This window comes from Aquila chrysaetos, chromosome 9 (genome assembly GCF_900496995.4).
Source record: "Aquila chrysaetos chrysaetos chromosome 9, bAquChr1.4, whole genome shotgun sequence".
NCBI lineage: Eukaryota > Metazoa > Chordata > Aves > Accipitriformes > Accipitridae > Aquila > Aquila chrysaetos.
Window position 1 is genome coordinate 24,017,153 of NC_044012.1, and position 15,433 is coordinate 24,032,585.

Here is a 15,433-nt window from a genome sequence, read left to right on the forward strand (position 1 = left end):
GATTCATACTGTTTAGGGAAACAGGCTATTGCCCCAGGCAGCAAAACCACAGGGGCTTTTGATGTTTTTAAAAGGACATCATTGATTGATGACTGAGTGTTACCTATAGAGAAGCAATCCTCAGAGGCAATCCTCATGTACAGAAAAGTTATAAGGCTGTTGGTACGAGGCGCACAAACACACTGTGGCAACCTGCCAGAGCAAGGTGTTCCAAGCACAGATGTTCCTCGGACATGACTCAGCCACTGCATCGTGAAGTTACCAGCATGCTTTAGGGCCTCAGGTACCCTGGGTTGGGTTCAGTCCTGCATGCCTCACCCATGTGCACCAGGGCATTTTATGGGGCTCCTCACAGGGGCTGACTCCCCACCTCCGCTAAAGGCACATCCTGGAGGCCTTGCCCCACTACACAGGTCTCCAGTTGGGACACAAGTGCCCAGCTCAGTCACCTGGCTGTAAGAGACACTCTCCCAGAAATAGATCTCTCCTGGAGAGTTTTAGTGAAGAAAATCAGAATATAAGCACATCTAGGAACTGATTTGGTTGCTAAGGGACATACATGCAAACCCTGACCTAATGAAAACCTAATGCAGGAGGGAAGCCCATGGCCTGTTTTCCCCACCTCCTTCCACACAGGCAGGGCACTGGTCACAGGTCAGCCACCCTCATGCCCTCCCATGGGGAAAGATGTACCCAAGCTGCCCAAAGAGGCTGTCCCCACAGGTAGAAGGGGCCACCAGGACAGCATCCTCATGGACAGGGGGTGCAACTCCAAATGAGAAGATCAGAGCAGACCTGGAGCAGGTTTCTAGGGTCAGCCGCAGCCCAGGGATCACCAGACAAGTCCAGCTCAGTCCAAGAAGGCAGAGAAGGAAGATCAGCCAGGTGCATGGCCAGACACAGGTATACCTGCAGCAGAGCTTAGGCATGAACCAAGGGCAAATGCCTGAACCTCACTACAGCTACTCAGCAAAGAGCAGGAGCTCTTTCTTGCAGCTTATCTATTTTCCCAGCAAGCCGACCCAAGGTTACACAGCCGTGTCATATTAGAGCTTGCCTTGAACCCAGGCAGCCAAGCCCCTGGGGTGGGGGTGTTGCAGAGGCTTTGGTGCTCTTTGCCCAGGGCTCTGATGCTGCAGCTATTGCTGCATGTGAAAATAAAATTAGTGCATCACTACCACATGCAATTTGAAACCCGCTCTGCAAACCAGCGGCCCCAATCTGACACCAAGCTCCTGCACTGTCCTGCCACTCACAGATCATAGCCAGGCAGGCAGTTTAGCCTGCCACGTGCATCATGCAGCCTATAGGGCTCCTTCTGACTTGTTTCCAATTAAAAATGCTTCACACCTGCTGGACTGTGGAACATATCAACACTGCAGCGCCTTTGCCTGCAAGGTATCCCCTGTTTTGGAGACCAGCAGGAAACTTGGGTATTGATCCTTCAGGACTGAAATGGTGACTCCAAAGAGGGCTGCATGGCTGCTCTGCCAGCTCATCCCGAGTGCCAGGATGGCTGATGCCCACACCGAACAGCTCCGTGGGCACCCATTGTCACCCAGCATTTACAGGAGGACCCAGCTCTCTCACATTATTTAGGTAGTGCTGTGCTAGGCAGAGGCCACTGAGGAATAGATCCAGTAAAAAGAGCCCAGATGGAGTCACAAGGATCCCTCCCCAGTCTTCAGAAGTCTCATGGGGACTTCCCAGTGAACGCATTACCCTGCCACATCCACAGACAGGAATTAGCAGCTCTCCCTGGTAGTGGTTTGAAATGGGGTGAGAGCTGATGGCAGCAAGTATCTGAACCTTAAACCCTCTGTTCATCTGGATACCTGGACCTATGCCACCATCCAGAAGGAAAACTGCTCAGGCTGCTTGGGGCTGAGACCAGAGTGGAGGTCCTTGTGTCACCACGGTGCTGTGAATCAGTGCCATCTGCTGCTACGTGAACATGGGACTGTGGTGCTCTCAGCGCTCCAGCAGACTGAGAGTTTGAACACACACTGCCAAATTAGTTACAGAAATGTAATCACATCTATACACCAGAGACACTGCTAACGGCTGACGAGTACGAGGAAGGCGAGGACTGGAGGTGTGCAGGAATGCAGATGGACTGGGACAGATCTTTAAAGCAGTTCAGCATTAATTGCTGGGAGAACTCCCCAGCTGATCCTTTTACTAGTGCTGGGTTTAAGCTACCTAATGGAGGGGGTTGGTTAGAGAAGTTCATCTTCAACAATTGCCACTTCACATCCTGCCACCTTACTTGAGGAGGAGAAAGTATTTCATTATCTCTGTTATCAAGAAACATCTTCCTGCTGCTTTTAAAATGCAGAACAGGAATGCCTATTACAATGCCTGGCTTTCCTCCGCTGAGACTGCCAAGTTAACTGCTTCCATGTGGGAGTGAGTCTGTGCCAGTGCTCATATTCCTGTTATTCCTGGTAGAAATAAATAAATAAATAATCTCCCTCAATTCCTCCAGACAGACAATTGCTTCACAGAACTGTCAAGCTGTCACTCTCAGCAGAGGCTTCCAAAAGGGATAATGTCAAGTGGCTACATGCAGACTCCGATACATTTTTGAGGCCAAACAGCACTGTTTAGCCAGCCAGTCTGGGCTCCCAGGCCAGAGACAGGGATGCTCCCCATGGAAATCCTTTGTCCTTTCTACAGCCCTGGGCTTAAATTATGATACATTAGTGACACATTGTGCTCAAAGTCTGTGCAGGAAGAAGGTTCACAGTAAGAACTGAAGCCTACACAGATCATGCATTGACCTCTTTCCCATGCAACCATCATGTGTATCTCCACCCCCTTACTGCCACTGCACCATGGCAGTAGGAGCTTGTGGAGAGGTATGTGTGTGCCTGTGTTTGCGCACTACACAACGTCCATTCAAGAAGCACTTGACCTCAGCAAAAGAAAGAGTCATAAATAGTCAAACTGTATGCCTCGGTTCTCTTTGCATGATCCTCTGTTAACAGACTTTGCACCTTGGCATCTGTTTGCAATGCTCTTGGGGAACCTGATGAAAAGCAAGGAGGGGAGCAGATGAGTAGGGTCTGCTGACCCGATGCTCCAGGCTATTAGGAAACGAGACAGTGTTTAACACATTGGAGAAAAAAGCATGGGGGACACTCTATGCAGCAGGATCACTCCCAGGCACACGCACATACATACTCACGTTTTATAGGGCAGCGGAATCAGCATTCACTTTACAACTGACCTGGATTGCTAATGCAATGAAGCCAAGGCCCCAGGCACTGCTCTGAGGGCATGGCAACCCGCACACTCTCGGGGTGATGCACACTCACGTCAGTCCCGTGTCCGCTCTAGTGTGTGATCTGAATGGGGTCAGACATCAGGTTTGGTGGATTTTCCACAGTTGGCCAAGTCCTTTAGAAAGCAGCTTCAGAAAAGAGAAAGGAAACAGGATCCAAAAAGTGACTCATGAGGAGGAATTAGTAACTCATTAGCTCTGGGGTTTAAGGGGAGAGTTTACTGGTCCTGTGGACCAGGGCAACATGCAGCTCATACTAATCCAGCCTCTTTCAAGTGACAAGGGAAACCACCAAAAAGAGAGAAAAAATGTTTCTCGATGGATTGGCTCCCACCCAAGGGTGGGAGCTGCACCGCCGGGAAAGCAGAAGGAGATGGTGTGCCCCACTTCAGAGGTCTGGTGGCAGTTGTGATTGACTGAGACACTCTGAGAGGAGGAATCAATCCTTATCGTTTACAGTAGCTCAAGCTCAGGTGTACCATGGCAGAGCATGCTCCACCAGCTTGGAGCATTAATTTTGAAATTAATAATAAACCCCTTTTTCTCATTTTGGGCACAGTTTGTTGCTGATGCTGTTCAGTACCACAAGTCCATGTTCTCCAGAATTTCTAATGGCCTCTGAAGCATGAGATTCAAGTCAACGAGGCAGGTGGTTGTGGTTATTACTCTGCTACCAGGGTTTCAGCAGAACACGCTGTGTTCAGGGCCAGGCATAAATATCACCTGAGGCCAGTGTAGTAACAGCCCAGTTGGGCTTTCATTAGAAGTGCTGGGATACCACAGGAGATGCACTGTACACCTTCTGAGATCACTCCAGGCCAGGCAGGATACTCCAGAGCATCTGTCCTGGTTTCAGCTGGGATAGAGTTAATTTTCTTTCTAGTAGTTGGATAGTGTTATGTTTTGGATTCAGTATGAGAAGAATGTTGATAACACACTGATGTTTTCAGTTGTTGCTAAGTAATGTTTATACTAAGTCAAGGATTTTTCAGCTTTTCCTGCCCAGCCAGCAAGAAGGCTGGAGGGGTACAAGAAGCTGGGAGGGGACACAGCCAGGGCAGTTGACCCAAACTGGCCAAAGGGGTATTCCATACCATGTGACATCATGCCTCGTATATAAACTGGGGGGGGAGGGGAATCGCTGCTCGAGAACTAACTGGGCATCGGTCAGCAAGTGGTGAGCAATTGCATTGTGCATCACTTGTTTTGTATATTCCAATCCTTTCATTATTATTGTCATTATTATCATTATTAGTTTCTTCCTTTCTGTTCTATTAAACTGTTCTTATCTCAACCTGCGTGTTTTACCTTTTTCCTTCCGATTCTCTTCCCCCACCCCACTGGGTGGGGGGAAGTGCGTGAGTGGCTGCGTGGTGCTTAGTTGCTGGCTGGGGTTAAACCACGACAGCATCTCAGCACCAAAAGCTTTAGTGTGAGCAGCTGAGCCCCGGACATCAACATTACTATGAACAAATTGCACCCCAAGGTCTATTCATAATATCGACAAGGGATGGGCATCAGCTGCAAACTCCAGAGCCTTCCACTTAGCGGACTGCACAACTGAGTCAAGGCCCAAGACAGTGCAGAAGACGGAGCATTGCATGTAACATAGGTGCAAGAGAAGACATGTCTGTCTAGTGTCTGGCACCGTGAGCAATGCTACCTCCTTCCAGCAGCTTATCCAGGTCTCTGGGAAGTCCTGTCCATACTGACCTTGGGGATGTCTTGGATAAGCTACATTATTTCAAATGGCTCTAAATGCCTTAGCTAATGAAACTCAGTCAGGCCCTGAATCCTCACCCCTCACCAGTGGACAAAAATCAGGTCAGGCCAAACCAGACATTGCATTCGTTGGGCTGAATCACTCTCCAGATTCCAGCAGCTGCATTGACTATGTCTCCATTGACTGCAGTAGGGTGTTTGGACACCCAGCACACAAATAGACAACCTCAGCTGGGTGAGTGATTATAGGTTTCCTCACCTGCAAACTGAATGTCTCTGAAAAGCTCCCAATTCTGAAGGAAATTTAAGGCATCTACATTCACGTTGTCTACTCTTAGCAAGATGAATCCCTCCTCCAGTGGAAAATGCAAGAGCCTTCACCTCTCTGCACATATCTGCTGTATTTTTCACAAGCAGTCAGAGGAATAAAATGGGAATGAGTCACGAAGAAATTTCTTCCTGTAACAGTAACACATGAGCAGGGAGATGCACATTATTCAGCTTAGTTACTGGCATGTCAAAAAAAAGGCAGCCAGCCACACAAGCCAGTGTCAAAGGTATTTATGACCTTCACCCAGCAAAGGTTCATGGATGAACCTCTGCAGCATTCTCTGCTGGCTCAGCAGTAGGATGCTCCATGCTATGAAGCTCTCCTGACTCCACCCTTCTGCCCCAAAGCTGGTAATTATTTCTTTCTGCAGAGATATCCTCTATGGCTGCTGACAACAGCTCTCAGCTATTCGGGATTTGCTTACTGATATCTTCATCAGGCTTTCAATACATTCAGCCCTTCCAAGGGTCTGAGTGTCTCACCTGTATTCCCAAACCTCAGTTACATCCATGCAGAAATTGTGTGTGTTGTTTGGGATGTGACAAATAACTTACCTGCCTGTAGGTATTCACCTTTTGCTAAATGAGTGTCCAAACACGAAATTGCACCAGATTATGTAAAATAGTAAAAATATATAGAAAGAGTGTAAGAAAGATACATCTTCATGTTAAATCCAATATAATTCTGTATTTGGTGATCTGCTTTAGTTTTGCAAGTCTCAGTGTTCTAGTTTTGCAGTGACTCAGTGTCTGCTAGCCAGATATCTGAGACAGTTCTGTGTCGTGGCACTGTGGGACTACCTTCTCCAGTGCCCTGTTTTATCTGCATTTTAGTATATCAAACATTTTTCATCCTTTTATACAGAGCTGTTTGCTTTGCTAGCTGAATTCAACAGGAGGAGGGATGGACGAGTCTGAACTACTAAGTTTTTACTCGACCCCAGCGTCTCTGAGCCCAGAGAGGGACTTCTCACAGGCTGGTATAGGCAATATTTCTCTCAGGTTTTAGTTCCCTCAGTCTGGCTGCTGCTAAAGTTGGACATCAGCCTTCAGTCCTAAATAGCAGAAGGAGTAGAGTTCTACTGCTGAGTAGTTTTAGCAACAGTTTTACTGGGTTTTTTCATCTATCCAGTGGTTTCTTTACTGCGTACAAACTTGCAAAGCTTTCCCTTGTAATGTTTTTATAGCCAGCCCAAAGCTCCCTGATGTGTTTGTAATGAGCCTCATGTATGTATAATTTAGGATATGTTTAATCTCTCTGCCTCTGTAATAAAAAATTTACTGGTTTTGTTGGTTTGGGGCTTTTCTAAAATATCATAATTTTTGTTTTTCCAGGCTGACCCAAGAATCCCATGTGGTTGAGTCAGACTGCTCCAGTAGGGATAGGGAGTAATTGATGTACCAGAGATGATGACCTTTGCTGGGCTGAGACTGCATCTCTCCGTTATTCCTTTTTTTTTTCTTTTGCTTGAAGTCCTATCTGCATGAGGTTTGTTTGCATCCAGCCTGAGATGGATGGTGTACGGATTTAATGAGGTTGTGTTTTCCCACCAGTTCCATTTGTAGCCATTTAATGTTCGTCTCTGAGTAGTAGATTGAGTTAAAGGCTATTTAAAAGTCTATGATGCAGACAAGCATTCTGCCCAATTTTTATTCTTTTACGTATTTGTTAATAAGCATCTCCACGGTAAAGGTGAAGCCCATGGTTCACTTCTTGGAGAAGCAGCCAATTTGGGTACTCCAGGATTATGCTGTCGCTGCTGAGATACTCTGAGATCCTGCTCCTGGCATGCAGAGCAAGTGCATATCCTGCGCAAGGGTAAAAACATCATCATAGCAGTGTTAACGCTGTGAAAATTCAGGCAAACCTGCTGTTCTGCTGAAGCAGAAACATTTTACGGAGACATTGAGAATGGGACGAGCAGCAGTGAAGAAGGGTGATTCTTCCCTACACTGGTCATTGCGCACAGGGAAAGCATGGGCTCAGGTTCCATCTTGCCAGATCTGAGAAGAAAATTTCTGCTTGGTCTCTTGCACAGGATACAATTCCCTGACTGAATGGAGATGTCAGGAGCTATTACGTACCTGTCCTGGTAATTGCAGAAAGAGAGATCTTCTAGCCAGGAGGCAGCTCCATTCGGATGAGTTTGGAGATGTCTGCATCTCCAGCACATCAACCTGCATCAGCTGTTTTGTAACCTTAAGGGCTTTCTGTGGCTACCCTTGGAAAGCACCTAGGAAAATTAATTCCACATAGGCCTGGGGGCATAGCCTATACATACGCTGTGGTGCTCCCCCAAGCACTGGCAGTGATAGACAACACACACCTGAAAATCTGCATGCTTCCCCAGGAGGTTAGTACCTTTGCTGTTGAAACCATGGCTGTGGCAGACACCATCTACCCTCTGATGTTTGCACCATGGGCCCTAGTCACTCTGTTACTCATGTATGCAGGCACAGTCCAGCCTCATCTACTATTTCACCATGGCAAAAGCATACCATAAGTCAACAACTCCCAAACCATGCACAGCTCTCCACCTCAAAGCTAACAGCAGGCTTAGGTCTGCAGACAATACATCCAGCTCCACACCATAATGCCCAGTTGTACAATACTCGAGCCACACATACTCTTCATCCTCCACATGGCTCATGAAAAATTGCACCTACAAATACCCCGTGCACACTTGAAGCACACAGCGTGTGTGCAGAAAGTCAAACGTGGCAGTAAGTGGTACAGTGACATGCCCTGAAAATCCTGACACCTGTGGTGCAGAGGCTGAAGTACAGCATCCAGCAAAGCACACTGGCAGCCAAGCCATGGGGCAGAGGCACTCTTCACGCCCAGGACACAGTACGTACACACAGTATGCACTTCCACACATGCACTCTTCCTACAGGGGAGTCAGGACTGTGAAACCAGCTACTGCTATTCCCAGGAGTCTTTCGTTTAAAGGCACCGTAAAGGAAGAGCTCTCTGCCGCATCTCTTTGGACTAACTGCCTTTGAAACAATTTTACTCTAGCTTCCCTCTCGGCTACTGTCAGGTTATTCGCTTTCTCTGTCAAAACCTTTTTATTCACTGGGAATCTCAGCAGGGTTCTTCACTTGTTAATATTGCTGATTAAATTTTATAGTCTCCAACGTAAATATTCAAAGAGACTTTCTCTCTTCCCACCATTTAAATAGCACAGACCGTGCATTTACATATGTCTTGTACAGGAATGAATTGGATGGGACTAAATCAGAGCTGCTTGCACAGGGCACACAAGGCTAAGAACAGACATGACATCTAACATACATTCCCAAGCATGCTGGCAAGATCCCCAGACAGCCCTGCCTGGCAATGCTGGGCGTCCAACCCCACGGGCACTGGTGACCTGTCTGCTTAGCTGCCCCTCCTGCCCCCTGCGATTGCTACCTATCAGAAAGGATGCAGGAAGCCTTGAGTCTGTCTCCAGGACCTCCCGGCTAAAGTCTGGTCCTCACAAACCTGTGCAGGGAGGAAGAAAAGAAGGAAGAAGGTGAGAAAACCCTCTTGTACATGTTGCATTTCATTACAAATAGCAAACCTCTGTGCTTCAAATGATGACTGCAGGGCAGGCGAGGGCACCATGAATCAGGGCTTGGCACTTCTCCAGCCATTAGCATCTATTTCCTTTGCTAGCTCCAGACTCAGTCTTGGTAGGGGAGACCTGAGAAAGGATTGCACCCTCTGGCCCAATGAGCTGTTCTGTGGCTGAGCTGGTGATTTCAGACCGGGGTCTTCTCCCCACCATCACCATCTGCTTATCTTTCTCCATTTACTATTTCATTCATCTCCCTCCTGTAGTGCAAGGCTCTGGCGTGTCTCCCCTGCCCTGAAGACCTCATGCCAGTGGTGGGAGAAGCCAGAACCCCCTCCGACAGGAGCCAGACTGCAAGGGAGGGAGCCATGTCCCAGCACTTGCATTGCAGGATTCATTTCTTTGCAGGTTACAGCAATAATTCGTCTCCTGCTTATAGCAGAAAGCTCACACTCCTTGAAGGGCTTTACCTCTTGTGTTAATAGGAGTTGCTTAAGGAGAGCACTTCTAAAGAGGGGCATAAATCTTTGATGAGGATTCATGAACACACCGAGCAACGCCCAGCCAGCTGAGAGTTAAACGGGCAGCAAGGCTGCAGGAAGATTATTTCCTCAGCCCCATCCTACTTTGTTGTTCAAAGTGCTGGGACAACAGAGCCCAGCAACCAGGACAGATACTGAAGTGAGTCAGAGCCTGTGCCTCTTCTTGTTCCCTTATAGCATCTCATGATTATCATTAGTTTATTATCACCTGATCCAGCACTATATTTTGTCTCCTCTCCTTCATCATCAAGTCTTTCTGTCTGCTTCTGGACAGAAGGAATGACATTCTTTCCCCTGGCATATGAAAGACTATAAAACCTGGTAAGTATCAATCTATCTCAGCTTCAACATCATCAGCCAAATACTGACACTGCTTAAACAAAGGGGAGCGCAGGCACAGTGTGTCACTCCTGCTGCTGAGGACAGCCACAGGGAGGTATGGTGAGATGGAGAGAAGCTGTTATTGATTCAGCTCCACATTGCAAAGCCCTTCCCCTTCCTGCATTAAGGGCTAATTTTAGGCTGGGATGATTTGATAATGTGGTAATGTTCATCATGCAAACCCATTTCATTTCCTGTCCAAAATGGACAGACATGGGGAGCAAGGCTCCAGCGGAGCAGAACAGCATTGGGTGTTGGGCAGCAGCAGGGTCAGTATACCTGGATGCCATCACAGCTTTCTCTTGTGCCCTGCTGCTTCTCTGCTGATGTCTCTCCCTCTCCTATCCTGTCCCCAGATGCCCTGGCTTCCCTCCTGCCACAAGCAGGAGCTCTGGACATAGGCGATGACACCTCCAGAAGCACCAGCCCCTCTCCAGCAGTGTTGCCTGGTGCAAGTGAGGCCCCAAGGAGCCATGCATCCTGGCAGAGGTTGCCCAGACCATGGGGTGAGCTGAAGTGCACTGGGGTGCTCCGCGGTTTGCAGCCTTCAGTTTTCTTTGCACAGCAGCTAGGACACAAGGTCAGTTATGAACCCAAGGCTTGTCCTGAAACCAAGCTGGGACTTGAATCCAGAGCAAATTCTGTCATCACAGAGCTGATTCCAGTGAATCTGTGTCTAACTAGAACAAGAAGTACGGGAGTCTGGAGCCAAGACAAGACTCTGCCCTGAGCTGTTCCCTGGACAGCTGTGGAAAAGCAGGGCCATACTTGAGACATTGCTCAATGAGAAGATACAGCAGCAGAGGAAGCTCATCCCAGGGAACATGCCCTTCCTCACCCCAAAAGAGATTTCACCAGTAAGAAACACCACTCAGAGCTGTGCTGAAAGTCCATGGTGTGGGTGGCACAGACCAGGCTAGCCACGATGGCCCAGCCCATAGCAGGAGCATTAGATATCTGTTTATCTATATCAGGAGATGAACACATAGCATTTGGTCTCTCCTTCCTGCTGCCACACCACAAGTGCTGCAGAGCAAATGGCTGCAAGAGATGTCGGGCCGAGAGGAGCTGTACAGAGCAGATTATCCTCGGCTTTTCCCTGGACATGCAGAAACAACGTGATGCTTTACCACTGCAGGACAAATTGCAGTCCTTTCCACAGGCCCCTGGGAAGAGCAGGGGAAGGCAATGCTCCCATCCCACCCCAGCATCACACCTTGGAGCCAGTGGAGCTGCAGTCGCCCTCGTCTGCATGGCTTTGCCTGATGCTGCGGCTCTGATGCCAACTGAGTCACATTCTCATCAGACCCTGACTTAAATGACGGTGCAGATCCTTGATGCTGTCTGGTCTGAGCAGGGCGAGGCTGCTGGCACAAGCCCAGCCACTGGTCCTGCACACATCCAGCAGAAATACTGCAGATTGCCTGCAGCCAGGCAGGGGAATTAGAGATGATGGAGGAGCAGGGACTGGGCGCGAGCCAGGAGGAAGGGATGCAGCGAGCTCACAGCTCTGGTGCAGCATCCCTCTTCTCGAAGGAAAGCACCAGAAACATGGGGGAAGCATGTCCCTCTCTCATCCTGCCATGCTCACCCCAGCCCTGCTTCCCTCCCCACCGCTGTCCTGGTCACTTCCAGGTCACCACCCCTCGAGGGGTGCTCATAAGCCCATGCTTCTCCTTGCCCCATAGGACGTGCCATGGTAGGGGTGGGGGGAAACAACTCACGGAATAGACAATTCTCTCAAAAGTCTGTGTGAGCTCATCTGATGCTTTGCACACCCAGAGGTCCAGAGCAGAGCTGCACAGTCATCTCCTGGGCTGGGCTGTGGCTCTTGAGCCTGCATGACATGGGCTGCAGGCAGGCAGCAGAGCGGGACTGCTCCGCAACAGAAGGTGAGCCAGGAACCAAGGGTGAGGACAAGGCAAGCGAGGGCAGCAGCCACATTAGGAAGGGGCATGCTCCCATAACAGCCCGAGCAAGAAGGGCAAACCAAGCAGGTTAGGGTCAGGACTGGCTGGGTATGGGGCTAGACACAGGCACACCTGCCATGTAGCTCAGTCAAGGACCAAGGGCAAGGGCTTGAGCTTAAATGCAGGTCCAATGGGTGCACGGGGAGAAAGCTACTTACCGAAGGTTTCTTGCAGCTTTTTCTCACAATTGAGATGTTTTCCCTGCAGTCAGACCCAGCACAGTACAGATGGCCCAACCCCAATGAGGGGGCGAAGAGGTTGTCCAGCTCAGTGCCACCCAGACCCTGGCCATGGGGGACGCTCAGGATCTGGAGGTAAAAGTGGGGAGGAAAGAGGTAGCAGTGGCAAACTGGGGATCCACTGCTGTGCATGCAACAAATGCCTGGCTCCAGGACTGGTCTTGGGGCTGTGACAGCCCACGCCAAAGCGATTCAGTCACTTGGACTGCTGTCCAGTCCAATGAGGCTGCACAGTCCCTGCACCACTGCGCTTCTCTCTGGCAACTCTTACAGCTTCCGCCTGCTCATTCACTCCAGTGCTAATGATAATGGCCTTGCAAGCATCACCCCATCTTTGCAGAGCTTTTAAAAATTTGGCATGGGAATATGCAACACAGAAGAAACATGCAGGACAACTGGAGAGAGGCAGGTTACACTGGCAGAGCTCCTTAATTATCTGGCTGCTATCTTGTCAACACTGGATTGGTGTAGCACCTGTGTTCAGAAGCCAGAGGAGTGTGAAGAGAAGCACTTTTTCCCCAGGGCTCTGTCCAGCCCAATCTTCAGCAACCACAGACCTGAGCATCAAACCCAGAGTCAAGTTTCAAAAGCTCTGCCATTTTGGGGGTGAAGAGAGATTTGTTTTCATCACTGTTTGGACAGCCTTATTCTCAGCACTGGCTGCTGCAAGACCAACAGCATTTACCTTTCTTCTTGACTCTTGGCATCTGCGGGCATCGTTCCCAGCCAGGGGAAGGTAGAGAGGCAAAAAGTCTCTGTGCACTCCAGGCAAGCTGGGAAACCGTGATCTGAGCAAACCTGGTTAACTTGCAGCTACTGCAGGCAGCAGTGAGCTCTTTGCATGAGGAAGATTCCTAGGACTCTCCCTCCCATTGCCTTCGGTGCACAGACCCCTGCTCGGGAATATCTGCCAGCCGACACCATCCTGCTCTGTTCTCACTTTCCTGAGCTGCAACGAGCTTTGTCCCCACACAGTTTTCCACACATCTCCAGCTCATTGCACATGGGTTTGCAGCCCGCAGACAGACCTCAGCCAGGCCTGGCATTATTTTCAAGCTGAACCAGATTACACTAACGATTTGTCTTTCAGGAAACAGTACCAAATGCTTGAAGTACATTCACTATTTAATCTTCTGTCACTAATGAGCCAGAGCCACTAACTTTTACTGTGCTCTGTAATTCCTTCTCCTACAAGTAGTTCCATGGAACAGCTAAAGTTGCAATTCGATATGAGAACACTTAATTATCATTACTGATAGAGCATCATATGCTCCTAATTTGTGGAAATAACTTCAGAAACAAGCATCTTCTTCAGGGATGAAACAAATCTGCTATTCCAGCTTTTTCAACATGGTAAAGACAAACACGCTAGAATACCTTAAAGTGCATTGTTTGAGTCACACTTCCTTTAATAACTTACACATTTTCAAATGGGGTCAATAATTTTGGTTGCCCACCTCCAGTGAAGTGGGGTATAAGTTTGCAACTGTTGTGCACAAGGGATCGACTTGCAGCAGGCAGTGGGAAGAGAGACAACTCTCTGGAAACCCACTCCAGTCTGTTGAAATTTGTGCCCCTTGTCAGAGGCCATTTGGAAATGCAGATCTGTGTGTCCAGACAAGCCCAGATAACATGCTCTCTTCTCTCAAACAGTCAGGCTCATTCCTGGTTTTAATCTGATAGGCAAGAAGGGGGTTCACAGCAACAGTGGAAGAAGCAGGCTAGAAGTGAACCGAGCACAATAGGGGTTCCCACAGAGACAAAATTCTAGTTTTGAAGCCACGGTGGCTCATGTGGATTAGTAACTGACTTGAAGAATTTAAAAAGAGCCATCTCTGGTCTGCCTATCACCATTTCCAACAGCAGACAGCAAAGGAAGACTGTAAGAACAGGGTTAGCATCCTTGGCATGCTTTCTCGTCCCCCAGTGACCTGTGGCTCAGGGATTTCCCAAGCCCGAGATGGTATCTTCAGGTTTAATGGCCCTTGATGCATTTTCCATCCATTAATTTGTCCAGCTGCTTTTTGAATCCACACAGACTGGTAGCATCCACAGTGTCCTCAACTAACCCCCATGCTAAGTCAAGTATTTCCTTCTGGTTGTTTACAAAACCAGGAAAACTTTAGAAAACAAATCTCCCATCTCTCCTTAGACGCCCTGGAGCAGGGCCACTCCACAGCTCTGGATTCCAGTTTGATAGCAAAAGGGATGCACAAGTGATGGAAGCCAGCCCCTGGCTAAGCAGAGGCAACGTGAAGAAATGCTGCTGCTTTAACAGCCAGAGAAATGCAAAGGGATTGCAGAAATACTCACCATTGCCTCTATCCTCAGCTTCAGTCCCCTGCTGCTACAGAGCTCCCTCAGAGGCAAGATTGCCCGGGTCTCCAGCAATGCCGCTTATGCTGCACGTCCTGAGGTGTGCTGCCCTCTCGCACAGCTCATCCACTCATCTCCCTTCTCCGACCTACACAGACTTCCCTATAGCCCACTACAGACTCACATGCATCCCTAGAGCTCTTGGCTTTGCTGCTGGCAATGGTCCAGGCTCCTCTTCTGGCCACACTAGGCCCCCAAGCCATTCAGGTCTCCAGTCATTTCGTCCCATAGCAAGGCACAGTCAGGACTGGCATGGCTCCGAGAGTCACTCCTCCTCCCATAAGAGGTTTGGCCGAGTCTGCAAGAGAGGGTGTAACACAGCAGAGGACAGCAGGACCCTGGGGTGAGAAGGATTCACCCCTTTCCCTGGTATTTCCTACCGCACACTGTGTCTTCCAGCTTTACAACCTCCCTGACTCTCTATTTATATCAAAGGAGTGTGCAGGCAGGGAGCAGCAAACAGACCTATTAGGGAGAACTAGGCTGCTATAAATAGTCCCATCAGTAATTAGCTGCAGAACTATTCGTTAAATAGGAAAGCATGTAAACAAGAACTGGAAACACTAGGGCTGAGGTAACCAAGCCGTCGTCCATGTCGCACAAGGCCATGAGCTCTGAGCGATTTTAGAGTACTGCCAGGGAGCAAGAACAAGCCTTGTGTCCCCGATGGATCCCAAGGGGAACACACAGCAAAAGCCAAGCAAGGAGGAACACTGCACAGAGCTTGAACACATATCTCTGGCTAGATGTCAGATTAGGTCCACTTTCACCACCACCTGCATCCATTTCCATGGGCTGGAGAGCCATCTTGCTTGTCAGTTTTTGATCCAATGCATTGTTTCCAGCTAAAAAGCCAGCTGCCCTGCTTGACCCAGGAGCCTCTGACTCTGGGGCCATGCCTACAGCAGGCTGGTGGTTATAATTTGTGCCTGCAGAGGACAAAAGTCCTCCCCTGATTGATGAGTAGCAGGCAGTGATCCCTATAAGCTGCTGTGCTGTCCCGAGCAAGGAGGGGTATTTGAGC

At 49.0% G+C, this 15,433-nt stretch overlaps 1 long non-coding RNA gene across 1 annotated transcript; it reads right to left on the reverse strand.

Moving 5' to 3' along the window:
- Positions 1 to 6,971: 6,971 nt before the first annotated feature.
- Positions 6,972 to 15,067, reverse strand: LOC115346013. Its single transcript, XR_003924990.1, has 5 exons — positions 14,347 to 15,067; positions 11,953 to 12,102; positions 8,757 to 8,828; positions 7,424 to 7,572; positions 6,972 to 7,342 (listed from the first exon to the last, which is right to left on the reverse strand). It is a non-coding gene; the product is annotated as an uncharacterized LOC115346013 (long non-coding RNA).
- Positions 15,068 to 15,433: the final 366 nt, after the last annotated feature.